This window comes from Callithrix jacchus, chromosome 3, assembly GCF_049354715.1.
Source record: "Callithrix jacchus isolate 240 chromosome 3, calJac240_pri, whole genome shotgun sequence".
Classification (NCBI taxonomy): Eukaryota; Metazoa; Chordata; class Mammalia; order Primates; family Cebidae; genus Callithrix; species Callithrix jacchus.
The window spans coordinates 126,733,933-126,760,710 of NC_133504.1; the positions used below are offsets into that span (position 1 = coordinate 126,733,933).

Below are 26,778 nucleotides of genomic sequence, written 5' to 3' on the forward strand. Positions count from 1 at the left end.
GGGCGACAGAGCAAGACTTCGTCTCAAAATAAATCAATTAAATAAAATGTCAAATAATGAAAAAAATAATGATAATCCCAACGTGGGCAAGGGTTTGGGAATCATGCACCCAGCACTTCTTGATTTATGTTATTGGTAGGAGCCTTAATGGAAACATCTCACTAAAGGGAGATGTTTGAAGGACATGAACATTTCTGGAAGGACATGAAAAATTTTAAATAGTGTATATATCCTGTAAACCAACAATTCTTCCACTGAAAATATATTCATTCTAAATAAATAAGAGTTATTTCAAATGTTTAGTGACGGGTGATCATTCTAGCATTGTTTGTAACAGAGAAAACAGAAAAATCCTAAACATCCATAAAGTAAGATTGGTTAAATAATGTATGGTACAACTATACAATACCATGCAATCATAAAACATGAAGTCAAAATAGCTGGACTTTTTTGACATGTATACTATATAAAATTAAATTTAAAAAATAAAAATCAGCCGGGCATGGAGGCTCACGCCTGCGGTCCCAGCACTTCGGGAGGCTGAGGCGGGCAGATCACAAGGTCAGGAGTTTGAGACCAGCTTGGCCAATATGGTGAAACCTTGTCTTTACTAAAAATACAAAAAAAGCTGGACGTGGTGGTGCATGCCTATAATCCCAGCTACTCAGAAGGCTGAGGCAGGAGAATTGTAGGCAGAAGTTGCAGTGAGCCGAGATCGTGCCAATGCACTCCAGTCTGGGTGACAGAGCAAGACTCCATCTCAAAAAGAAAAAAAGGCATGAAATGATCCCATTTTAGTAAAGAAACAATAAATTTGTATTTCTATAAAGTAAAGCTAGGAATTGAGGCAGCCCTCACTGTGCTCAGTCTGATATATGTGCATTTTAGATACCACAATTTATTTAAACAACACTAGTCCCTAACAATACAGTTCAAACTTCAGTTAACATGGTATACTAATAGTAATTTCATAAAGTACAAACTTTGCTGCTAGCTCTTCAGTCCATAAATACTACATAACTAATGTATGTGCATAATGATCATTGACCAATCATAGGGTGCTTCTTTAAAATATGTCAGTGATGGATCACTGCATGTTTGTTATTCGGTTCACACATAGACAGCAAAGTGTGTAGCTGTGTTGCCTTCTTGTCTCCCAAACACAAATGCATGTGACAAAAAGTGCAGCAGGGAAACAAAAATTAATACCATTGCAAGTAAAATTTGTATCAAACATAAATAGAGAAGACGTAGCTAACCATGGAATGTAAATGATGTTGCCATTCACCATTGAGAGACTCTGCAGAGGAACTTAGTGAAGGTGAATTAATCAGTATAAACAAGAAAAGTGGTTGTGATGAAAGGATGATGACCTAGAGAAATGATACTGGCTAAAAACTTCACATTCAAGGAATTTTAGGCCACATTTCTTGATATGGAAAACACAGAGATAAAATGTAAGCTGATCCATATTTAGAGAGCATGACAGTTTGCCTAGGCATTGAAAAAAAATGCACGCTCTATATCATAAGTTATATAGTAGGAAGAAGACAAGCACTATTCACACTACTCCTGATGAGACTGTACAATGAAATGACTTTAATATCAATGTTTCTAGTATTTTAAATTACTGCATACTGAGTATTGGTTTTACCTTTTTTCATTTCCCTATACCTTTATATCTAACAACAAGAGAGATTTTAGTGATTTAACAATGTTTTTAAGGTCAAAGAGCAATAATAATTTTTATCGTTGATTATTAGGATTGCTTTGCATAATTTCAGTTTACAAAGTCATTTTTATAGTCTTGCACTACTGTACAAAGCAAGGACGCCTTATATCCAGGGATATTTAAATATACAGGTATATTTTCAGTGTTATATGGTTTATTTCTAGGGCTTCCACTTTCTTATGTTCATTTTTCTATACATTCCCAAATATTTACAATTCACTCAAGTATTCCATTCAGCAAATATTTGTTCAGTACTGTTTATGCTCTTAATTGGCTTAACAGGCTTTATCTTCAGTCTCTGACAAAAATATCTCTGACCTTATAGAGTTTACACGCATGTAGGGAAAATAAATATTAACTAAGTAATCCATTATTTAAATAAATAACTAAATTAGTACATAAACCAATACCACAAAAAAGCCTGCTAAATATAAGTGTACGCAGAACATTAAAATAAGATAATTGAGTACATATTGATATGGGGTACAGTGAATATGTTTTACTTTTGTGATTAGAAAAGATGGCTTTGAAATTTCCTAATATCTCTGGTAGATAATAATCTTAAAGTTCCAGGACTTTATTGTAAAAATATTTGCAATGCCTTTTCAATCATGAAATGGGAAGTCTAATTATTTTAGGGATCAGGAGGGCATGAAAATGAAGAAATGATAGGCAGAATTTGGAGTCTGGAGTCTGTACAATACTTCTAAGGAGTAGGATTCACACTACCAAAAGTTCAGTCACTTTTTTCATCATAGTGGTTCTGAAACTAGCAATCACAAGTAAGAATCCCCTTCCATCAACATTCAACATCAAAGATCTCTAAATCGGAACTAGCTTTAATTTTTTTTAATTTTATTTTATATTGAGGGGCACATGTGCAGGTCTGCTATATAGGTAAACTGTGTGTCACAGAAGCTTGGTGTACAGAAGATTATCTGCCACTGAGGTAGTAAGAACAGTACCCGATAGGTAGTTTTTCGATCCTCACCTTCCTCCCTCCCTCTACCTTCAAGTAGGCCCCTGTGTCTGTTCCCTTCTTCGTATTCATATGTACTATATAGAGCTAGCTTTTAGAAGGGAGATGTCTCAAGTTAGATAATCAACCTTTTGTCCATTCCTAAAGATGTGATGTAGGTTTGTCCCCACCTCTAACAGAAAAAGAAAAATTTGTCTAATGCCTAAAAAACAGGCTTTTCTGCATAGACAGTACATATCCCTGCTCAGCTCTACTCGACAGAGCATTACTGTGTGGTCCAGCCGTCTCAATTTAGCAAAACATAAATCACTCTGCTCATTAGACAGCAACTCAGTGGTGACTTCTGCAAAATGGAATGGAAGAAGGATGTCACACTACCTCCAGGTCTTCCTCTAGGCATCATGCCTAACCTCTTTCACAGGTTGTCTTATTTATTACATGTAGGCAGCTGAGGAACCAGTATATCAATTCTTTGGGGATTAAAATTACAAAATTGTGTGCCATAAACTAGTTCGCAACTTCAGAAAGTTTCTACTGGTGCTGTACTGGGCTCAGAGCCAGCAGACTTGGGGTGCATATGACTTAGCAAGACACCAGCTGGAGCAGCCAAGAAAGTGCTTGCATCATCCCTCCCCAAACCCCAAGCAGTACAGCTCTGGGAGAAATTCCTTCCTTCTGCTTGAGGAGCGGAGAGGCAAGAGTAAAGAACTTTGTCTTGCAACTTGGATACCACCTTAGCCACAGTAGGATAGGATACTAGGCAGAGTCTTAAGGCCCTAGTTACAGTCCCTAGCTCACAGATGAAATTTTTAGACATACCCTGGGCCAGAGGGAACCTCCTGTTTTGAAAGGAAGGACCCAGTCTTGGCAAGATTCATCACCTGCTGACTAAGGAGCCCTTGGGCCCTGAATAATCATCAGGGGTACTCAGGCAATACTTGCCATGGACCTCGAGTGAGATCCAGAGCTGTGCTGGCTTCAGGTGTGACCCAGTACATTCCCAGGTGTGGTGGCTATGGGGAGCAATGCCTGCTGGATGACAGGAGAGGGAAGAATGAAGCCCACTTTGTCTAGCAGTTTGGGCACCAGCTCAGCCACAATGGAGCAGGGCACCAAGCAGTCTCCTAGGGTCCTCAGTTCCAGACCTTCGCTCTTGGACAGCACTTCTGGACCTGCCCTGGGCCAGAGAAGAGCCCACTTCCCTGAAGGTAGAAACCCAGGCCTGGCAGCATTCACCATAAGGTGACTGAATAGCCAGCTTGGGCCTTGACTGAACATCAGCAGTAGCCAGTTATGGGACAGTGGCAGCCATGCAGAGAGACTCCTTCTGCATCAGGAAAGGGGAAGGAAGAGTAGAAAGGACTTTGCTTTGCAGCTTGGGTGCCAGCACAGCAGCAGTAGAACAGAGCACCAAACAGATTCCTAAAGTTCCCGATTCCAGGCCCTGGTTACTACATGGCATGTCTGTACCTGCCCTCAGCTCACTTCCCTGAAGGGAAGAACACAAACCTGGCTGGATTCACCACATGCTGACTGAAGAGCCCCTGGACCTTGTGTGAACATCGGTGGTGGCCAGGCAGTGGGCACTGTGGCCCTGGGTCAGACCCAATGCTATGGTGACTTCAGGTCTGACCCAGCACAATCCCAGTAGTAGTGACCACAGGGGTACTTGGGCCTCATCTCCCCCAGCTCCAGGTAGTTCAAATGGGGAGAGAAAGAGAGAGAGACGCCTTCTGTTTGGAGGAAAGTAAGAGAAGAGAACAAGAGTCTCTGCCTGGTAATCCAGGGAATTCTCTCAGATGTTATCACAACCACAAAGGTGATACACCTACAAGTCTGTAAGTCACAGCATTACTGGGCTTATGGTGCTGCCCGATGCACGTATGGCTGCAGTGACCAAAGTCACAGATCACAACAATCAATTCTCTTTGAATGCTCGAAAAGCCTTACCAAGACAGGCACAAACAAGCCCCAACTGTAAACACTGTAATAAATACCTAGCTCTTCAATGCTCAGACATCAACAAATATCTACAAGCATCAAGACTATCCCGGAAAACATGACCTCACCAAATAAACTAAATCAGGTACCAATGACCAATCCCAAGTGACAGAGACATATGACCTTTCAGACAGAGCATTCCATATAGCTATTTTGCAGAAGCTCAGTGAAATTCAAGATAACACAGAGAAGGAATTCAGAATCTTATCAGATAACTTTAACGAAGCGATTGAAATCATTTTTCTTTCAAATCAAGCGAAAATTTTGGAGCTGAAAAATTTAACTGACATATCGAAGCATGCAACAGAGTCTTTCAACAGCAGATTTAATCAAGCAGAATTAGTGAGCCTGCAGACAAGCTATTTGAAAATACACAGTCAGAGGAGACAAAAGAAAAAAGAATGAAGCACACCTATGAAATCTAGAAAATAGCCTTAAAAGGGCAAATCTAAAGGTTACTGGCATAAAGACGAGGGAGAGAAAGATTGGTTGAAGTAGAAAGTTTATTCAAAGGGATAATTTTAAAAGTAGAAAAATTTTGGCCAGGCAAGGTGGCTCACGCCTATAATCCCAGCACTTTTGGAGGCCCAGGCAGGCAGATCACAAGGTCAGGAGTTCGAGATCAGCCTGACCAAAATGGTGAAACCCTGTCTCTACTAAAAATACCAAAATCATCTGGATATAATGGTGCACACCTGTAATACCAGCTACTCAGGACGCTGAGGCAGGAGAATCGCTTGACCCCGGGAGGCAGACGTTGCAGTGAGCAGAGATCATGCCACTACACTCCAGCCTGGGCAACAGAGCTACACTCTGTTTTCAAAAAATAGAAAAATGACCGGGCGCAATGGCTCAAACCTGTAAGCCCAGCACTTTGGGAGGCCGAGGCGGGTGGATCACTAGGTCAAGAAATCGAGACCATCCTGGTCAACATGGTGAAACCCTGTCTCTACTAAAAATACAAAAAATTAGCTGGGCACGGTGGCGCGTGCCTGTAATCCCAGCTACTCAGGAGGCTGAGGCAGGAGAATTGCTTGAACCCAGGAGGTGGAGGTTGCGGTGAGCCGAGATTGCGCCATTGCACTCCAGCCTGGGTAACAAGAGCAAAACTCCATCTCAAAAAAAAAAAAAAAATAGAAAAACTTCAAATAAAAAACCTAACAATGCATCTTAAAGAACTATTATAGAAAAACAAACCAAATTCAAAATTAGTAGAGGAAGAAAAATAATAAAGATCAAAGCACAAATAAATGAAATTAAAAGAAAGAAAGCAATACAAAAGATCAATGAAACAAAAAGCTGGTTGTTTGAAAAGATAAAATGACAAACCTTTAGTCTAAGAGAAAAAGAGAGAAAACCCAAATTAATGAAATCAGAGATGAATAGGCAGACATTACAACTGATAACACAGAAATTCAAAGGATCAGGCGAGGTATGGTGGCTCACGCCTGTAATCCTAGCACTTTAGGAGGCTAAGGCAGGCAGATCACAAGGTCAGGAGTACAAGACCAGCCTGACCAACATAGTGAAGCCCCATCTCTACTAAAAATACAATAATTAGCTGGGAGTGGTGATGAGCACCCATAATCCCATCTACTCAGGAGGCCGAGATAGGAGAATCACTTGAACCCAGGAGGTGGAGGTTGCAGTGAGCTGAGATCATATCACTGCACTCCAGCCTGAGTAACAGAGTGAGACTCCATATCAAAAAACAAAAAATAACAAAAAAAAAAAAGAAATTCAAAGGATCATTATCGACTACTATGAGCAACTATATGCCTAAAAATTGAGAAACTTAGAAGAAATGGACAAATCTTAGACACACTCAACTTACCAAGACTGAACCAAGAAGACTCTAAATCTGAATAGACCAATAACAAGTAATGAGATTAAAGCCATAATAATAGGTCACCTAGCAAAGAAAAGTCTGGGGCCAGTTGTTTCACTGCTGAATTTAAAGAAGAACTAATGCCAATCCTATCCAAACCATTTCTAAAAATAGAGGGACTACTTCCAAACTCATTCTATGAGGCTAATATTACCCTGATACCAAAACCAGACAAAGGTAAAACAAAAAAAGAAAACTACAGGCCAATATCCCTGATTAACATCAATGCAAAAATTCTCAACAAAATACTAGCAAACCACATTCAACACATGTTAAAAAGATCATTCATCATGACGAGGTGAAATTTATCCCAGGGATGCAAGAATAATTCAATATATGCAAATCAATTAACATGATACATCATATCAACAGAATGCAGGACAAAAACCATAATCATTTCAGTTGATGCTGAAAAAGCATTTGGTAAAAATCAACATTCTTTCCAGAAAAACCCTCTAAATACTGATTACAGAAGGAATATACCTCAATATAATATTAATAGTAGAGCAGACCTACAGTTAGTATCATGCTGAATGACAAAAAAACTAAAAGCCTTTCCTCTAAGATCTAAAACAAGATAAGGATGCCCACTTTCATCAATTATTCAACATAGCACTAGAAATCCTAGCAGTAGCAATCAAACGAGAGGAAAAAAAGGGCGTTTGAATGGGAAAGGATAAACTCAAATTAACTTTGTGTGCAAATAATATAATCTTATATTTGGAAAAACCTAAAGATTCAACCAAAAAGCTATTAGAGCTAATAAATTCAGTAAAGTGGCATGATACAATATCAACTGTACAAAAATCAGTAGTATTTTATATCCCAGAAGTGAACAATCTGAAAAAGAAATCAAGAAAGTAGTCCCATTTACAATTGTTATAAATAAAATAACATACTTAAGAACACCCTTAGCCAAGAAAGTGAAAGATCTCTACAATGAAAACTACAAAACACTGATACACGAAACTGAAGACATAACAGAATGGAAAGATATTCCATGTTCATAAATTAGAAGAATCAGTATTGCTAAAATGTCTGCACTACCCAAACCAATCTACAGATTTAATGCAATGCCTATCAAAATACCAATGTCATTCTTCACAAAAATAGAAAAAAAAAACCCTAAATTTTTTTTTTTTTTGAGACGGAGCTTCTCTCTTGTTACCCAGGCTGGAGTGCAATGGTGCGATCTCAGCTCACCGCAGCCTCCGCCTCCTGGGTTCAGGCAATTCTCCTGCCTCAGACTCCTGAGTAGCTGGGATTACAGGCACGCGCCACCAGGCCCAGCTAATTTTTTTTTTTTTTTTTTTTTTTTTTGTATTTTTAGTAGAGACGGGGTTTCACCATGTTGACCAGGGTGGTCTTGATCTCTTGACCTCGTGATCCACCCGCCTCGGCCTCCCCAAGTGCTGGGATTACAGGCGTGAGCCACTGCACCCGGCCGAAAAATCCTAAAATTTATGTGGAACTACAAAAGACCCAGAACACCTAAAATCATCCTTAGCTCAAAGAACAAAACTGGAGGAAACACATTATGTGACTTCAAATTATATTATAGACCTATGATAACCAAAACAACACAGTACTGCCATAAAAATGACACACAGTCCAATGGAACAGAATAAATAAAGAACCCAGAAGAAACAAACTCATACATCTACAGTGAGTTCATTTTTCATACAGGTACCAATAACATATACAAGGGGGAAAGAAGATTTTCTTCAATAAATGCTGTGGGGAGAACTGGTAATAATATGCAGAAAAATAAAACTAGACCCTTATCTCTCACCGTACACAAAAAGCAAGTCAAAATGGATTAAAGACTTAAATTTAAGACCTCAAACTATGAAACTACTACAAGAAAACATAGGGAAACTCCAGGGCATTCGACTGGGCAAAGGTTTCTTGAGAAATACCGAAGCACAAGCAACCAAAGCAAAAATGGAGAAATGGGATCATATCAAGTTAAAAACCTTCTGCACAGCAAAGGGAACAATCAACATAGTGAAGAGACAACCCAAAGAATGGGGAAAAATATCAGTAAACTATCCACCTGACAAGGAATTAATAACCAGAATATATAGGGAGTTTAAAAAAAAAACTCAATAGGAAAAATCTAATAATCCAGTTTAAAATGGGTAAAAGATCTGAAGAGATATTTCTTAAAATAAGACATAGAAATAAGAAATGGGTGCATGAAAAGGTGCTCACCATCACTAATCATCAGAGAAATGCAAATCAAAACTGCAATGAGATATCATATAATTCAGTTAAAATGGCTTTTATCCAAAAACAGGCAATAATGAATGCTGGCAAAGATGTGGGGAAAAGGGAACCCTCGTACACTGTCGATGGGAATGTATAGCCACTATGGAGAACGGCATGGAGGTTTCTCAAAAAAAATTAAAAACAAGACTACCATAAGATCCAGCAACCCCACTGCTAGGTATATGCTCAAAAGAAAAGAAATCAGTATATTGAAGAGATATCTGTACTCCCATGTTTACTGAAGCATTTTTCATATTAGCCAAGATTCTTAAACAACCTAAGTGTGCATCAACAAATGAATGGATTTTTAAAAGGTGGTACGTATACACAATGGAGCACTTTTCAGCCATACGAACGGATTTTTAAAAGGTGGTATGTATATACAATGGAGGACTATTCAGCCATAAACAAGAAGAATGAGATTCAGTCATTTTGCAACAAGATGGATAAAACTGGAGGACATTTTAAGTGAAATAACCCAGGGACAAAAAGACAAATTTTTGCATGTCCTCACTTATTTGTCGGAAACAAAAATTAAAACAATTGAACTCATGGAGACACAGAGTACAAGGATGGTTACCAGAGACTGAAAAGGGTAGTTGGTGGGAGCAGGTGGGGTGGGGGATGCTTAATGGGTACACAAATATGGTTAGAATAAATAAGATCTAGTATTTGATAGCACAACAGGGTGACTACAATAATAATTTATTGTACATTTTAATATAACTAAAAGAGTGTAATTGGAATTTACAACGCAAAGAAATAATAAATGCTTGACGTGATGAACACCCCATTTACTTGATGTGATTATGCACTGTATGCTATATCAAAATATCTCATGTACCCCATAAATATATATACCAATTATGTACCCACAAGAATTTTTTAAAAAGAAGAAAAGATAATACATAGAAGGGAAAATGCTATGGATAAAACTAGAATAAGCAATAACTAATATTTTTGAATGGCTACACTACCCCAGGAAGTATGTTAAATGTTTTCCATTTGTTATGTCGTTAATTTTACACAAGTCTATGAAATAGCAACTTTTATTATTCTCCTACATTACTCTTATACAGAAAATGCATCCTAAGAGAGTAAGGGACTTCCTCAAGATCACACAACTACTAAGTGATATGACTTCAAATCCATTTGTGTTATTTCCAAGACCACTTCTTAGCTACCACATTCTAAGAGTTAATCTCATATTTAAAAAGAATTAAAAGTAAAACACAATCATACTGCTACATGAACAACATAGGCAGTTAAACATAGTGGATTCCAGAAGACACAGAAATCACAATGGTATATGAAACAATCAGAAAGTAAAATGAACATCTGGTTCATTATTCACCAAAAGGCACTTTGCGAATGCACCCTTTTGGTTTTGGTCTAGCAAGCATTCCGCTGTGGCCACCCTGCAGGCTACCAGAAAAATTGTTTTAATAGAAATTGTGATCACAATGAAGAATTCCTGCTGAGCATGACAAGTCTACATATAAATTCCTCTAAACAAGTTAAATGAGGACTTCTGGATTTTGCATTTTCTTCTTAACGGAGTCCACAATTTGGTTCAATCCCAGCTTTTAACCCGAAGTATAAAAAGAAACAATATTTTTAAGTTATTAATGTGCTATTATCAACTGGTTTACATAGTTATCATTTTAAGTATTCATTTCTGTCCTTCACTCTAGGCAAATGTTTGTAGGTAGATATCACAGTTATTAAAACTTCCACAATTTATGTATTAAGTATATCACAGTAGTTTATTTCCCCTAGAAAAAGCCATCATTTTATAGTTATGTCATGCTTTACAATAGCTCAGGAGCCCAGACCTATCCCAAATGGTTCCAAGGGCTGCCTAGAGAGGGCAGCTAATCTTCACAACCTTTCAAAGGGGCAGCTTTTTACTCCTTTTTAGAGATGATTATAGATAAGGCACTTCACAAATGCTTTGCATGAATGATGATCTCATCTAATCCTCACAACAAACCTGTGAGGTAGATTATATTACTATCTCCATTTTACACATAAGGAAACTGAGGCTTGGATATGCATGTAAATTGCCTAATGATTCACAGGCACCCTAAGCAGTCTTCCCTGAGAACCCTTGTTATCATGCTGAGCCTTTGTTGACCAGATTGGGGAATGAGACTCAAAGAGGTTCAGCAAATTACTCAGTGTCATATAGTAAGTAGCAGAGTCAGGTTCAAATGTAGGTCAACTATTTCTAAGTCTAATGTTGCGGTGTTACACCTTTTCTCATCCTTATAAACTTGAAGCATACCATGTGTCAAAGAACTGTCATGGTGGTATATTTACCATTTGAAACAGCCCCCTAAGTGAATCTGATTGATATCATTTTCCATTCATATTCCCCAGAAAGTAGAAACTTAGGTAAAGCTTATGTGCTAACTCTTTCTTGAGAGGGCAATTCCAGGATATCACAAGTAAGAGAAGAAGGGGCATGGAGCATGAAGGGAGGTTAAGTAGACATAAGGTACTGAATTCTTATTAATAATAATTACCAGACCACTGTAGCACTCTAAAAACACACTTAAATATATATATATAAAATCCTCAAACTTCATTTTCACCTTTAAAAATAAAACAAATGAGAATAACTAAATGAATGAAGTTTTATAAACATATAAATGTTTAAACCACACACACATACACAAACACACACACACACACACACACACACACACACAAACAGACACTGTAGTGGCCACCATCTGTTAGGAACCACCTTTAAGCTCTTTTTCTAATGATGGCATCCCATTTTCTTCTAGAGAACCATCTTTATATTTGTATAACCATTTGGTTCAATCCATACCCTATGACCTAGGTCTGAGCAATGAGATTATCATAACTTCTTGCCACCGCAATTTATTTTTGAATGGACAGTTTACCTAATACAGGCAAAACAGAGTAAATAAATTTCAGCCTTTTGCTAGAACTACTAGGAAGTAAATCATTATGCGAAGAGGCCAAAATGGCAATAAAAGCTATGATGTACAGATGGCCATCTTGCAACCCTAAGGGAAAAGTCTACCTAATAATAAACATGTAATAACTCAGAAGCAAGGCAGGGGTAGGTTTCTAATGCCTAGATCCACCCATGCCTGCAGTCAGTTATTTTTCAATCATACTTAATAATTACAATTTAAATTAAAAGCAAAAATTGTTTTAAGGCAATCTGAGCTGAATTTTTTTGTCATTTGAAACCAAGAGTCCTGATATACCCTCTTATTATTGTAACTGGTTAAAGTACAACTAATTTCCATGTGTTAGGTGTATCATTAAATTAATTGCATTGAACAACTTTTTTAAATGAAATCCAAGTTTTGGAGAGATGTGTACAAGTCACCTAGATTTTCTTCATGCCTTAACATACCTTTACCCCAACCAATCCAGAAAATCACCATCAATTTACATGTTAGCAAGCCACAGATAAGTAAATTAGACAGTTACTTTTTCTGTTTCAAATTAGCCAAAAAACTGGAACAGTCAAATAGTATTCATTAAAATAGATAATTTTAAACATATTTAGGTATCCATGTATTAATAAGCTCCCACTCAAGAAAAGCTGTCAATTATCACAAATTATTCTTAATATGTCATGACATTATTATTCAGCTGTAGAGCGTCAACAGCACGAAGAGTCTGAGTTTCATAATATTATCAAAGTGCATTAGTTAGGAGCAGAGTAAGTTCAATTTCAGCTAGCAAGCAGTGATAAAAAACAAGAGTTTACTCAGATATTTTTAAGAAATATCTGTACTGTCGCTTTTTATCTTAAAAATGTAGAAAAATAATTTACCTGGGGTTTACATTACACAAACATTATACAAATTCAGGTCATGTCTATAAGATACACAGAATTCTTTAGAATATAAAGGTGGTACTCCCTGCATTCTATAACTTATTCGGTGTAGTTCCTTCCCAACTTCTGTCACAGCAGTGGGTTAAAAATTAAAACCAGGATCTCTGTCAGTGATGTAAATATGTATTTTTCTTTTTTAAATGCTGCTAAGCCACTCTCAAAGGGGTAGTCTCAGTGATGGCACAGCAGTAAAGCAAGTTTGGTCCATGAAATTCCATGTTTCAAAAAATGATTGGCCCACAGCCTTTTTGGTCTGCTGCTTCTTTTATTAATTATCCCAATTATACTCATTGTCATTATATTAAGTAGTTTATTAATATTATTTCAATATTTCAATAATCTTTATCAGAGAGAAAAGTAAAATTCAAATCAATCACTTGGTTTTTAGCAGCCTCAGTGATGACCTAAAGCTAAGTAACTAATGATAAAACTAAACATTTTGACATTTTTTTCCAAATTTCACCTTCCATGATATCATTTTCCTTACTTAATCCAAACGTGTACAAAGTACAAGTCTGCATGGTATTTATACGGCTTTGAGAAGAAATGGGTTCACAGAAACAGTAATCACCCAATGGCTCCATCTTCATATTGTAAGACTGCATTCTCCCTAGTAGATTAACATCCCAAGAATGTGCTGGGTCCTTAAGGAGTGTTTCACACATATTGATTATTTTGGCTCCAGCCCTCTGCAAAACAACACCTGGAAGAGGTACCACATTACAGACACCATCATCAGAGTCACTCTCAATACGCTGCCAAGGATGTCAACTCCCAATGTTCCCAAGAAGGTAACACTTGAGATGCCAAAACAACACAGTAGTGAAAACAAAAGCAGGAGACAAGGAAGTCTAGATGGACTTAGTGGGTAACAGGAATTTTGGAGGTAAGTACAGAGTTCAGAACATCATTCTGCCCCTGATTCAGATCTAAATTATGTCTTTTGACACATATCACATGCCAGAGAATTTCCAGAAGAAACGTTAAGTGAGGACTCAGGTAAAAAGGAGGAATTCATACAACCACATCCGTTCAACCACATTTAACCACCAGGGCATATCTGCCTTGTTAAAATTACAAGGTACCCAATGCCTTAAGTATCTAAATAATTATTACTTCTACTTGTGTTTAGCTTCTTGCAGTCTTTTGTTGAGATCAAATTACTTTCCCCAAAGACTCAACTATACCCAGATCCTTCCATTAGTGAATTTTTTTAAAAAATCGTTTTTGTTGTTTGTTTATTCCAGTTATAAACAAGTTTCTTGCACTTACAACAACAGGCTGATTAATTTATATAATATATATAGAAAAAAAACACCAGAAGGACATATACTAAATGTTAACAATTATTATTCTTAAGTAATAGAACCACTGAGGATTCTTATTTCCCTTGTTTTCCTTCTGTGCAAGTTCTAAATTTTCTAAAATTAGTATTAATATCATATTTATAAGGAAAACAAGCCAATTAAGGTTTTTTCAGTTGCTAAATTGAGAATAGGCATGTCAAATTATTGCCACACACTTCCTTACAATATTTGAAAATGCAGAATCTCAATTATCTTTCTCAAAAAAATGTCCAACACAAACATAATCTTATAGCACTTGCCTTTACTGCTGTGTAGGGACTGGAATAGCCAATTCTGAACCAAGACTGGCCATGGTTCTGAAAGCTACTTAACTGAGAAGCCACAAAAGCCTAAAAAAAAATCCCATGGTCACAGAACAATGGGGATGAGAGTGAGGGGAATTTCATGCAAGTTGCATGGAAAGGATACTTTCTGTAAACAGAACGGAAAACACTTACTAATTGAAATGGTAAAGAAAGAATATGGCTGCCCAGCAACCTTTTCCTGAAGGACTTAAAAGTTTCTTGTGCATGTTGTAAACATCATTTCCATTTACTTTTAATTTCTCACTCCCTACATCACTTCTTTCTTCTCTGCCAGAGCTGCCCATGATAAGGTTTACGTGATGAATCACTCTGCTTAAGAGTGAACACATCAGCATTTTCTCCAGGTTCAACTCAGACCCATTATCAGCACAATTTATACCCTGAGGTTTCTAAAGTCAGACTCAATTCTCATCAACATTAGGAAATCTTCAAGATTCCCAAAATAAACTCTACAGATTTGCTCGAGTGCAGCTATTTTCTATACAGAGTAGCTAAATATATAGCTCCAATATTAGTGTCACAAGCGCCAAACTAATGATGCCATTAGATGCTTCCATACACAAAAGAAGACTTCTCTCTCCTTCCTGTAGACTCTGTCAAAATGCCTAAGAATATAGAGGCACTGGACCTTAAAAAATCTTTAGGATTTCTGACTTCATCCCCACATTGCCAAAAAATTCTTACCCATATTACCTGGATAGCAATACTGAAAAATGTGGTTTAAAAATACCATTTCTTTTAAAACAGGAGAGGAATGGAGGCCTCAAGGAAATATTACATGGATGCCTGTTCTTTCTTATTTGAAAAAAGGTGACATCCCCACAGATGTATTAACACTCTAAAGATATTGCTGGAACTCTGAATGTAATATAGAAATGTCAACAAGATTCGACAATAAGGTTTTCTTCTTTTCTGTCTTATTTAGATCTGTTCAGAGTTGAGGGTCCAAAATTAGTGGCAGTGATCCTCAACTTTTGTGAAGTTTAATTATATTCTCAGCAAAGAAAAAATAAATGTAACAGATCCTCCAACACTTCCTACTTGACATCTATAAGTTTCACTGTTCTCAGACAACATAATGCTTCGTTTGCCTTGTGCTATGGTTTAGAAGTTTTTTACATCCAAAGCTCATGTGGAAATTTAATTGCCATTGTGGTAGCATTGGTAGGTCAAACCTTGAAAAGGTGTTTACCTCACGAGGGTTCTGCCCCCAGGAATAGACTAATACCATTATCTTGGGAATGGATTCACCCCCGCTTGCTCTCTTTTGCCTTCTTTGCCCCTCTGCTTTGTGATGCGTTCTGCCATGTTATAACACACCAACAAGGCCCTCTCCAGATGCCAGAACCTTGATGGGGGACTTCTCGCCCTCCAGAACTAAGAGCCAATAAACGCCTGATCTTTACAAATGACCAAGTCTGTGGTATTCTGTGGTAGCAGCACACAAGAGCACACCAGCAACTGTCTACTGATGAGCAAAGACAAAAAACCAGGCTAGAAACTGAAAGAGCACTTGTAAAAACTGAGTTCAACTACTTGAGAAATGGCATATGAATGGCAAGAGTCTAAATAAAAACACAAGTAAATGCTGATGCTGTTTCATTAAGCACCTTCCCAAATGACCAACGGAGATGGTCTCAGGAGATCCATGCTCAGGAAATAATAAAATGGGATCAGTTAAGTTTTTAGAACCATCTTTTAGGGAAGAGGTTCATAATATGTTATAGAAATAAACTTCCATCTAAATCATTCATATCACTAAACTACACAAAGCTAATGGAAAACCTAGATTAGAGTGAGTATGTGGGCTGGCTAAGGGTCTTAATTTTCTGTTAATGTATGCTACAAATAAAACTCATGCATTCTACAGAGTAATACTGACAAAAGTAAATGATTCACCCCCTTTGACACAATCTGTTTTCACTATAATCCCTCTATACATTTCTTAATCCCTTATATTAGAAACCTATATATAACACTTCAAGGCATCTAGAGATAACCTCAGTTCATCAGGGGTGACGTAAGTAAGTGCCAGCTCAAAAGAGATTGACTATTAACAGCAACCTATTCAGAAAGAACAGTTAGAGAAAGTATTTAGTCGCTTTTAAGATTTATGGTAACCTGTAAGGCTTGGCTATTCCTTAACTGGGTGAAGAATTTCCAATTAATTAACTATCGATCAAAAAACTTACAATTCCTTTGCCTTCTCAGAAAACCCCTTCTTTGGATCCATCAAATACCAGCAGAAGCTTGTTTGAAAATACATTTGACTATTCATGGCACTCTTTAAGACCTCCATAAGCTCAAATCTTTCTTTCTTAGAATTACACTGGTAAGATGCTTTAGCAACCTTGTAAAGTAGAGATTAGGCATTCACCTGAAAATTGTCAAAATCCCTCTGCCACCCCTCCTTTGTGAGAAGGGCAGGAAAAACTTCAGTAAAGTGGGGTGTCTGAGATTCAGGTATAGAAATGCATAAAGAGTGAGTCAGGGAACTCCTAGGAAGGCAATGGAAGATGTTCTGGGCCTGATGAATAAGGTAAGCCAAAATCTGCAAGAGGAGGCCACAGTGTAAATGCAGGAGCAGCAAATACAAACAGCAAATCTGAAGGGACTACAAGGAAGACTCAAGGTCAAGTTGTCAATTTAAGACTGAAAAGCTAGGGTAAACTGAGATAAAAGCAACCCAGTCTTGATATGTAGGAGTCAGTAGAACCTAAAGCTCAAGGCAGATGTTAAATATAAATACCTAAGTTGTCTAGTAATACAAAAATGAATTAAAGAAGTGCTGTTGCTTGGAAGTGGTGTGGAAGGAGGAGGGACTGTTCCCAGTAAGTTTTAGGAGAATTCACATAAGACACTAAATTTTTGCCAATTTGTTGGGAAAATTCCCCCAAGTGATCAATGAAGTGTTTGCAGCAGCTGATTCCTACATCCTCAGAGAAAATGAATCTTTATCTCTTAGGGAGCATTCATTTCAAAAGATGGGATTCTGCAAATGCACTCCTATCTAGTGACAGCACAGGGGATTCACTTCATGAGATAACACAGCCCTGAGTCAACAGTAATCAGAGGTAGAGTGATGGGATCAAAATTACGAGACCAGAATCTGGTGCTCAGTTTCAACTCTGAGCAAATCGCTGCTTCTTCCTCGAACTCACCTTCCCGCAACTTTTTGATATATAATAACTACAGGAAAAATGAAGAGATTACTAAAGGTACATCCATGGTTGGATGAATCAAATTTTACTCTTCTGGCTTACAAAATTCTATTCAGAAAGACAAGATAATGCTATTATATTTAGCAATCTACCGATGTATTATTATTCATTCTGGCACTTTAGATCTCATCTTTCTTTTGAGAAGTAATACCAACAAATTTTCAACACAAAGATTGAAAAAACTGAATCTGACAGTCTTAGAGAAAAAAAATAATGCTCAGCAATATTCTCACTCTTTATTTACTCCATTATTTAGTCAAAGTGTACAGTTAGCACTAACAGTATTTAAATACTAACTACATAAAGGAGTTGCAAAATGAATGAATTTTTCAGTGAATGTCCCATCAGTTGTGACCAACATAAATAAACTCACTGAAAGTGACCTAAAGAGGTAAAGGCATATAACCAACTCCAGAGACTTAAGTAAACCTGAAAATCCAATGGAAAAATAAAGCACATGAATAGGATGAGGATTTCCAAAAACAGAAGGAAAGGGAAAAGTCTGCATGATGGTTCACAGATAAAAAGAATATGTGGTGAAAAGAACTAAGCTATACACAAGGGTGACTTACTGAAATGAATCGACATTTTATGTACAGAACAAGTTTTGATTCACAGGTCCTACTGACAATTATTTAAGGTTTCCTCTTTAAGTAGTAATTTGACTTAAAAACAAATACAGAATCAGCAATCCAAGAGATACCAATGAATATTAAACAATATTGATTATCTCTGAGCTGCACCCAAAACACACACATATTAAGATTGTTATAGCATAAGATATGTCCAGTCACTCTATTCTTGCATAGTGGAGATGTTAGGAAGCATAATTCTCTACTACAATAGAACAAAACTCATATTAAAATAACACATGTAAATCAGCCACTAACCATGTTCCTTAAAAATGATCTTAATTTTTCAGAACAAGAACCTAAATATTTTTACAGATTTCATTATTGGTTTACATAAAAATAAATTATAGTTAATTAAGTAAATGCTAAACTTCTGTCTTGTATACTCAAAGAAAAACTGGCCAATGCCTAGTTTTTATAATGTTATATTCATCTAATTCTACTTTAAAATACACCAAAGGTGCTATTTAAGTGTTACTTGCGATATCAGCTAAATGAATTCCCTAAACAGAATTCTGAAAGTCAGTTTCTAATTGGTTTTTTTTTTTTGGTTGCTAATGTAAAATATGCCTAAATATTACAATTTATTCTTTGGTTATCATATAGATGTTTATGTCCAAGAATTCATTTCAAAAATGTCAACTGCAATTAAAATTCCTCTGAAATGTCTACATGGTATGTCCTGCCATGAATGACAATTGGTTAATTTGCCTATAAAATTAGCATGCTCTGAGCTGAGTCAAAAGAATGTATCCTTTCACATGCTGAAATCAAACTCACTTCAGAAATGAGTTTCTCCTACACCTTGAATCAATTACTATCTAAAATGATCAAAGACTTTCAGAACAATAACTTGGCTTTACGATGTTATTTGGGGTATGCACAAACAGCTACACATCCACTGCGGTCTTTTCTTCCAAAACTTACACTTCTATTTTCCATTATCACAAGTTTTTATTTTTCTTCTTTTAATTCATCACCACTTACAAACTTCTTCAAAAGACAGTCATAAGGTTTATTAAGTAGAATCTAAATTAGAAATATTACTTAATAAGAATATCTTTTGGTAAATAGCCATTATTATGAACATATCTCCTTTAATCCTCGGAACATTCCCACAACCGAAGTATTATTTCTATATTCATATATGATATGTATTCAATGAGATTATTGCATATATTACCCAGATAACATCTAGTAATGGGGAGCTCTAGACTTAGCAGTTATGTAGCTTTGTCTGACCATAAAGCCCATAGTCTTCCTGCTATAGAGAGCTTCCCTATTCATTTCTATTTCTACTGTATTTGGGAACCTAGGGCACCCTTCGAAACCCCACTATCAAACAGAAGATTTCAAAAACATATCTAGCCATTGGCTTGAACGCTTTGAAAATGAGGCATGTTAAAATCTTGTTAATAATAGTGTTTGTTTTTCTCTTTAAAGTATCCAAGGACTATATATTACCAAATACTTTGCAATGAATGTTAAACTTTTCCTAGACTAAGCTTGGAATTGAGCCATTATTCCTTTACTTTTTAACAAGCCATCCTTTCTATTCCTTTTAATTTATTTTCCTCTGATTTTAAATGGCTTTAAGAACCGTCTACATTCATTCCAGAGCTCAAACAACTTAGCCTATAAACTTGTCAGTTCTAACTTTGGGAGTTATAGATCTGTTTAAGAGTCAGATGAAATGCATATAAACACACACGGGCAGAATTTTATATAAAATGGCTGTTATTGCTTTGGAAAATGATTTTCTTCACACTTGTCAAGCAACTTTCAAAAAAGATACCTCATTCCAGGGAATAAACTCACTTCCTAGAGTTGCATATGCCTAAGCTTCAAATGATGGGTGTACACTAGAAAAATAGGAATAAAATCATCTGACAGCACACACACACACATATACCACCCTGTTACAGCCCTGTCTAGAGAACTTTATAAACACACATGAGCCAGACATAGTGGTGCAAAACTGTAGTCTCACTTAGTTGAGTGGCTGAGGCTGAAGGATTGCTTGAGCCCAGGAGTTCAAGTCCAGCTTGGACAACACAGCAAGATTGTATGTCTTTAAAAAAATCAGACTGGGCGAGGTGGTTCATGCCTGTAATCCCAGCAGTTTGGGAGGCCAAGGTGGGTGGATCACAAAGTCAAGAGTTCGAGACCACCCTAGACAACATGGCAAAACTCCATTAAGGTAAAAATACAAAAATTAGCCTGGTGCAGTGGCATGCACTTGTAATCCTAGCTACTCGGGAGGCTGAGGCAAAGAATTGTTTGAACCTGGGAGGCGGAGGTTGCAGTGAGCTGAGATTGTGCCATTTCACTCTAGCCTGGGCAAGAAGAACAAGACCCCATTTAAAAAAAAAAAAATCATAGAATGAGACCATGCCCTTTGCAGGGACATGGATGGAGCTCAAAACCACTATCCTCAGCAAACTAACACAGGAACAGAAACCCCAACACTGCATGTTCTCACTTATAAGAAGGAGTTGAATAATGAGAATACATGAAACACAAGCAGGGGAACAACACACACTGAGGTCTGTGGGAGCTGGGGGTAGGGAGAGTATCAGGATAAATAGCTAATACAAGCAGGACTTAATACCTAGGTGAGGGGTACAAGGTGCAACAAACTGCCACGGCACACCTTTACCTATGTAACAAAGCTGCGCATTCTGCACATGTATCTAGAACTTAAAATTAAATTTTTAAAAATCAAAATAAATAAATAATTTTCAAAAACCACATGCGAATTATGTTTTAAAAAATATAGCCTATACCACCAGCTGTACCAGCTGACCACTTTGCCTTAAAAACCCATTTCCCTAATCTCCGCTGTGGTGAAATATGTCAAACAGATATTTATAGACACATTCTCTTAGCAACATATTCCATTCCTATTAAAACATTTGCAGATCTACATTACAAATGCTTACAGATAGAGTTATTTGTTAAGGTCCAGAATGTTCAGAGGGAGGATTTTCTCCTAAACTTCACGTGCAGCAAGGCTTTTTCAAAAGTAAGGCTGTTGGCAAATAAATTGAGCCCAGAGGTTGACATTTTGTCAAAACAATCTGCAAACATTTATTTTGTTGCCACAGTTCAGCTGAAACTAGTTCCTACTGAGATACTGACACTGCTATAATGTTGATTCATGCTTCTGTGGCTTCAAAAATTAATAACCGTAACTTTTGTTTTTTAAGTGGTTTGGAATTGCCAGCAGTATGCTACCTCCAACTGGCTCTAAATAAAGCTGTTCATGATTTAAACTGGTTCTTAAAGGCCAAAATGCATCTTTCTTTGCAGTTTTAGGTCTTAACTGGTTTCTTATGCAACCAAGCGAAGCTAAAGATTGTACCACGGTGGCTATACCCAGGAAGTGGTGAAATGGAACTTCAGTTTCCCTCAGTGATTAACTCAAAAACAAAGACTTAATGTCTATGCTATAGTCATTAAATCTTCCATATTATAAACCAGTCCTTTAGGATAATGTGTGTGTTCTTCAACACTTTAATGAGACAGAATAACTAAGGCATCCACCAGCCTCAAAATATCTCTGTAAATCTCCATGTTTGTCTTTAAAGAGTTTCACATTTCATATTTAAAATTAATAGTTCTAGATTTACTTACTATAAAAATATCTTTTTCCAAATATCTAAATAAAAGCGATGTTTCAGGTAAATGTATTTATCCTGTACTCAACCCCAAGAGCACTTAAAGCCCAGTCTGAGGATGAAGTCTTCTGTGCCTCTATTGAAAAAGGTCCACATCCATATCAGTGCTTGCACCATAGCTTTGCAATGGCTTGACCAGAATCCAGGTAAGTATCACCAACTCATATGCATCCTTTCAGTTTCTTTTTCTTTTTTTTTAATACGTGTTTTTATTTTTTTGTTGTTTTTCTTTCTCTTTGTTTTTAATTGCATTTTAGATTTTGGGGTACATGTGAAGAACATGCAAGATTGTTGCATAGGTACACACAGGGCAATGTGATTTGCTGCCTTCCTCCCCATCACCTATATCTGGCATTTCTCCCCATGCTATTTCTCCCCAACTCCCTACCCCCAGCTGTCCCTCCCCTATTTCCCCATGACAGACCCCAGTGTGTGATGCTTCCCTCCCTGTGTCCATGTGTTCTCATTGTTCAACACCCACCTATGAGTGAGAACATGCAGTGTTTGATTTTCTGTTCTTGTGTCAGTTTGCTGAGAATGATGGCTTCCAAGTTCATCCATGTCCCTGCAAAGGACACGAACTCATTCTATTTTATGGCTGCACAGTGTTCCATGGTGTATATGTGCCACATTTTCCCTGTCTATCATCAATGGGCATTTGGGTTGGTTCCAGGTCTTTGCTATTGTAAGTAGTTCTGCAATGAACATTCGTGTGTATGTGTCCTTATAGTAGAACGATTTATAATGTTTTGGATATACACCCAGTAATGGGATTGCTGGGTCCAATGGAATTTCTATTTCTAGGTCCTTGAGGAATCGCCACACTGTCTTCCACAATGGTTGAACTAATTTACACTCCCACCAACCATGTAAAAGTGTTCCTATTTCTCCACATCCTCTCCAGCATCTGTTGTCTCCAGATATTTTAATGATCGCCATTCTAACTGGCGTGAGATGGTATCTCAATGTAGTTTTGATTTGCATCAGTTTCTTATCATAATAAAGCTATGATTAAAAAATGTAATCACTGTTTAATATCCTTTGTCATTTTTTTTTTTTTTTTGGTGGTGGGGGGGAAATAGGCCAAAGTCCTTGTATAGTTCACAACAACTGTCTTCTAAACCTAGGGAAAGTGATAACTATTAGGAAAGTAGCTTTGAACAGGTCAGCTGTGCTTAAATCTGCGGTGTCTGCATCAGTTTTAAGTTTGATACTAATGGGAATAGAACAGAGGGAAAAACAAAGAATCTGTGGGAAAGGAAGGAACCTAAAAAAGTCAGCCAGTCTCTCAAGATTCAGATAGTCATTGTTTGGCTTGATAATTTTATAAACTCCAAGAAAATCAAACATACTATTATTTAATATGTCTAGCTTATCCAATCTCCTTTCAACAGCATGAATAAATAAGAGTTTCCTGGAGGGGGGACTCAAGATGGCGCTGTGAGAACAACCCAGGATTGGAGCTCTTCTCGTTGAATCCGCAAACGGTGAGTCAGAGCGGCATTTCCAGACTGATCTTTGTTGCCCACAGAACGGGGAAACTCCCAAGTATAAAAAAGACACGGGACGCCAGGCAGTAGGTCTGCCTGGCGAAGCCGGCAGCCGGGGCGGCGGTGGCCGGCCCTACCCAGCAATCCCCACAGGGCGCGCTTGTCCGGGTGCCCTGTTGAACCGGCAACCTGAGACTTGAGAGGGCTGGACTTGAGACTGAACGAGACTTGGACAGTAGGCCAGCCCAGGGGATTGCAGGGATTGGGATACCCAGTGGGAGGAACAAAACCGCAATTTCAAACTATCCCGAGCAGACGGTCCGAGACGCTCTGTGGGGGAGGGGCGTCCACCACTACCGAGGCAACCTGCCCCAACTGAGATACACGCCCACTGCTGACGCAGCCAGCCATTGCCGAGGCAACCCGCCACAACTGAGATACACGCCCACTGCTGACGCAGCCTGCCGTTGCTGAGGCAACACGCTACAATGAAGAGACTCCGCCGCAGGGCGTGGCGGAGACCACAGCAGAGCCGGCAGGAACAGCGCAAATCACACAACAGCAGGGCGGAGCCTCGGCAGCCAAACAGTGGCTAGTCTGCCTTCTAGCTGGGCAGGACACCTGATCAGACATCCAAAAATAAAGCCCAAACCCCTCAACACAGAGCATTTGAGAAAAAAAAAAAAAAGGTTTCTTAATGAGCTCTGTTGCAGCAGAATCAAACATAGCAGCCTAACAGCCCTGAATGAAAAACAGAGTGCACAGCTCAGCAATTAAACCCCTATAAAGTACAAACTGTCTCCTCAAGCAGCTCCCTGACCCCTCTATATCCAAAAGACTGACATTAGGCAGGCATCATCCTGGGACAAAGAAAGCAGAAAGAGAAACTGGTAGCATCCCTCACTGTGCCACAGCTACTAGAGGTGCACTCCAGACAAGCAGGGTCTGAAGCAGACCTCAGCAGTCATACAGCGAAGGGGCTAGACTGGTAGAAGGAAAACCAAGCAACAGAAATACTTCATCATCAACATTCTGGGTGTCCACTCAGAGACCCAAACGAAAAGTCAGCAATTACGCAGACGACCAGCGGACAAATCCACAAAGATGGGAAGAAACCAGCGCAAAAAGGAGGAAAACACCCGAAACCAGAACACCTTGCCTCCTAGAAAGGACCAAAACTCCTCACCAGCAAGGGAGCAAAGCTGGACAGAGAATGACTGTGACGAAATGACGGAATTAGACTTCAGAAGATGGATAATGAGAAACTTTTGTGAGCTAAAAGATCATGTATTAAATCAATGCAAAGAAACTAAGAACCTTGAAAAAAGATTTGAAAAAAGATTCGAGGAAATAATAACAAGAATGGATACCTTAGAGAGGAATATGAATGAATTAAAGGAGCTGAAAAACACAATACGAGAACTTCGCGAAGCAAACACAAGTTTCAATAGCCGAATTGACAAAGCAGAAGAAAGAAAATCTGAAGTCGAAGACCAACTCAATGAAATAAAACGAGAAACCAAGATCAGAGAAAAAAGCGCAAAAAGGAATGAACAAAGTCTCCAAGAAATGTGGGACTATGTGAAAAGACCTAACCTACGTTTGATAGGTGTACCAGAAGGGGACGAAGAGAATGAATCCAAGCTGGAAAATACTCTTCAGGACATCATCCAGGAAAATTTCCCCCACCTAGCAAGACAAGCCAACACTCAATTGCAGGAAATACAGACAACACCACAAAGATATTCTGCAAGAAGAGCAACCCCAAGGCACATAATCGTCAAATTCAACAGGGTTGAAATAAAGGAGAGAATACTAAGGGCAGCCAGAGAGAAAGGTCGGGTCACCCACAAAGGGAAGCCCATCAGACTCACAGCAGATCTCTCGGCAGAAACACTACAAGCCAGAAGAGAGTGGGGGCCAATATTCAACATTCTTAAAGAAAAGAACTTTCAACCCAGAATTTCATATCCAGCCAAACTGAGCTTCAGAAGTGAAGGAAGAATAAAATCCTTTGCGAACAAGCAAGTACTCAGAGATTTTGTCACCACCAGGCCTGCTTTACAAGAGCTCCTAAAAGAGGCACTACACATAGAAAGGATCAATCAGTACCAGCCATTCCAAAATCACACTGAATGCTAAAGAGCTTCAACATAATGAAGAATCTACAACAACTAACAGGCAAAACAGCCACTTAGCATCAAAATGGCAGTATCAAATTCACACATAACAATATTAACCCCAAATGTAAATGGACTAAATGCACCAATCAAAAGACACAGACTGGCAAATTGGATAAAAATCCAAAACCCATCAGTGTGCTGTATCCAGGAAACCCATCTCACATGCAAGGATACACAAAGGCTCAAAATAAAGGGATGGAGGAAGATTTACCAAGCAAAATGGAAAGCAAAAAAAAGCAGGAGTTGCAATTCTCATCTCTGATAAAATAGACTTTAAAGCAACAAAGATCAAAAGAGACAAAGAAGGCCATTACATAATGGTAAAAGGATCGATACAACAAGAAGAGCTAACGATCCTAAACATATATGGACCCAACACAGGAGCACCCAGATACATAAGGCAAGTTCTTAATGACTTACAGAAGGACTTAGACTCCCACACAATAATAGTGGGAGACTTTAACACTCCACTTTCAATACTAGACAGATCAACCAGACAGAAAATCAACAAGGATACCTAGGGCTTGAACTCAGACCTGGAGCAAGCAAACCTGGTGGACATTTACAGAACTCTCCACCCCAAATCCACAGAATACACATTCTTCTCAGCACCACATCACACCTACTCTAAAATTGACCACATAATTGGAAGTAAAGCACTGCTCAACAAATGCAAAACAACTGAAATCATAACAAACAGCCTCTCAGACCATAGTGCAATCAAGTTAGAACTCAGAATTCAGAAACCGACCCAGAACCGCACAGCTTCATGGAAACTGAACAACTGGCTCTTGAATGTTGACTGGGTAAACAACGAAATGAAGGCAGAAATAAAGAAGTTCTTCGAAACCAATGAGAACGAAGACACAACGTGCCAGAACCTCTGGGACACATTTAAAGCAGTCTCTAGAGGAAAGTATATAGCAATAAGTGCCCATATGAGGAGAATGGAGAGATCCAAAATTGACACCCTATCGTCAAAATTGAAAGAGCTAGAGGAGCAAGATCAAAAAAACTCAAAACCCAGCAGAAGACAAGAAATAACTAAGATCAGAGCTGAGCTGAAGGAGATTGAGACACGAAAAACCCTTCAAAAAATCAATAAATCCAAGAGCTGGTTTTTTGAAAAGATCAACAAAA

The 26,778-nt window shown here is 38.1% G+C and overlaps 1 protein-coding gene and 1 long non-coding RNA gene across 41 annotated transcripts in view; one reads left to right on the top strand and one right to left on the bottom strand.

Annotated features, from left to right (window-relative positions):
* Window positions 1-26,778, bottom strand: part of SLC4A4 (solute carrier family 4 member 4) — a 498,924-nt gene that overhangs the window by 239,720 nt on the left and 232,426 nt on the right. The window lies entirely within an intron of this gene.
* Window positions 1-26,778, top strand: part of LOC118152280 (uncharacterized) — a 65,354-nt gene that overhangs the window by 20,332 nt on the left and 18,244 nt on the right. The window contains exons 4-6 of the long non-coding RNA XR_008480193.2: window positions 13,446-13,646; window positions 21,969-22,111; window positions 22,770-23,452. This is a non-coding gene — a long non-coding RNA (uncharacterized LOC118152280). The remainder of the gene's footprint in view (window positions 1-13,445; window positions 13,647-21,968; window positions 22,112-22,769; window positions 23,453-26,778) is intronic.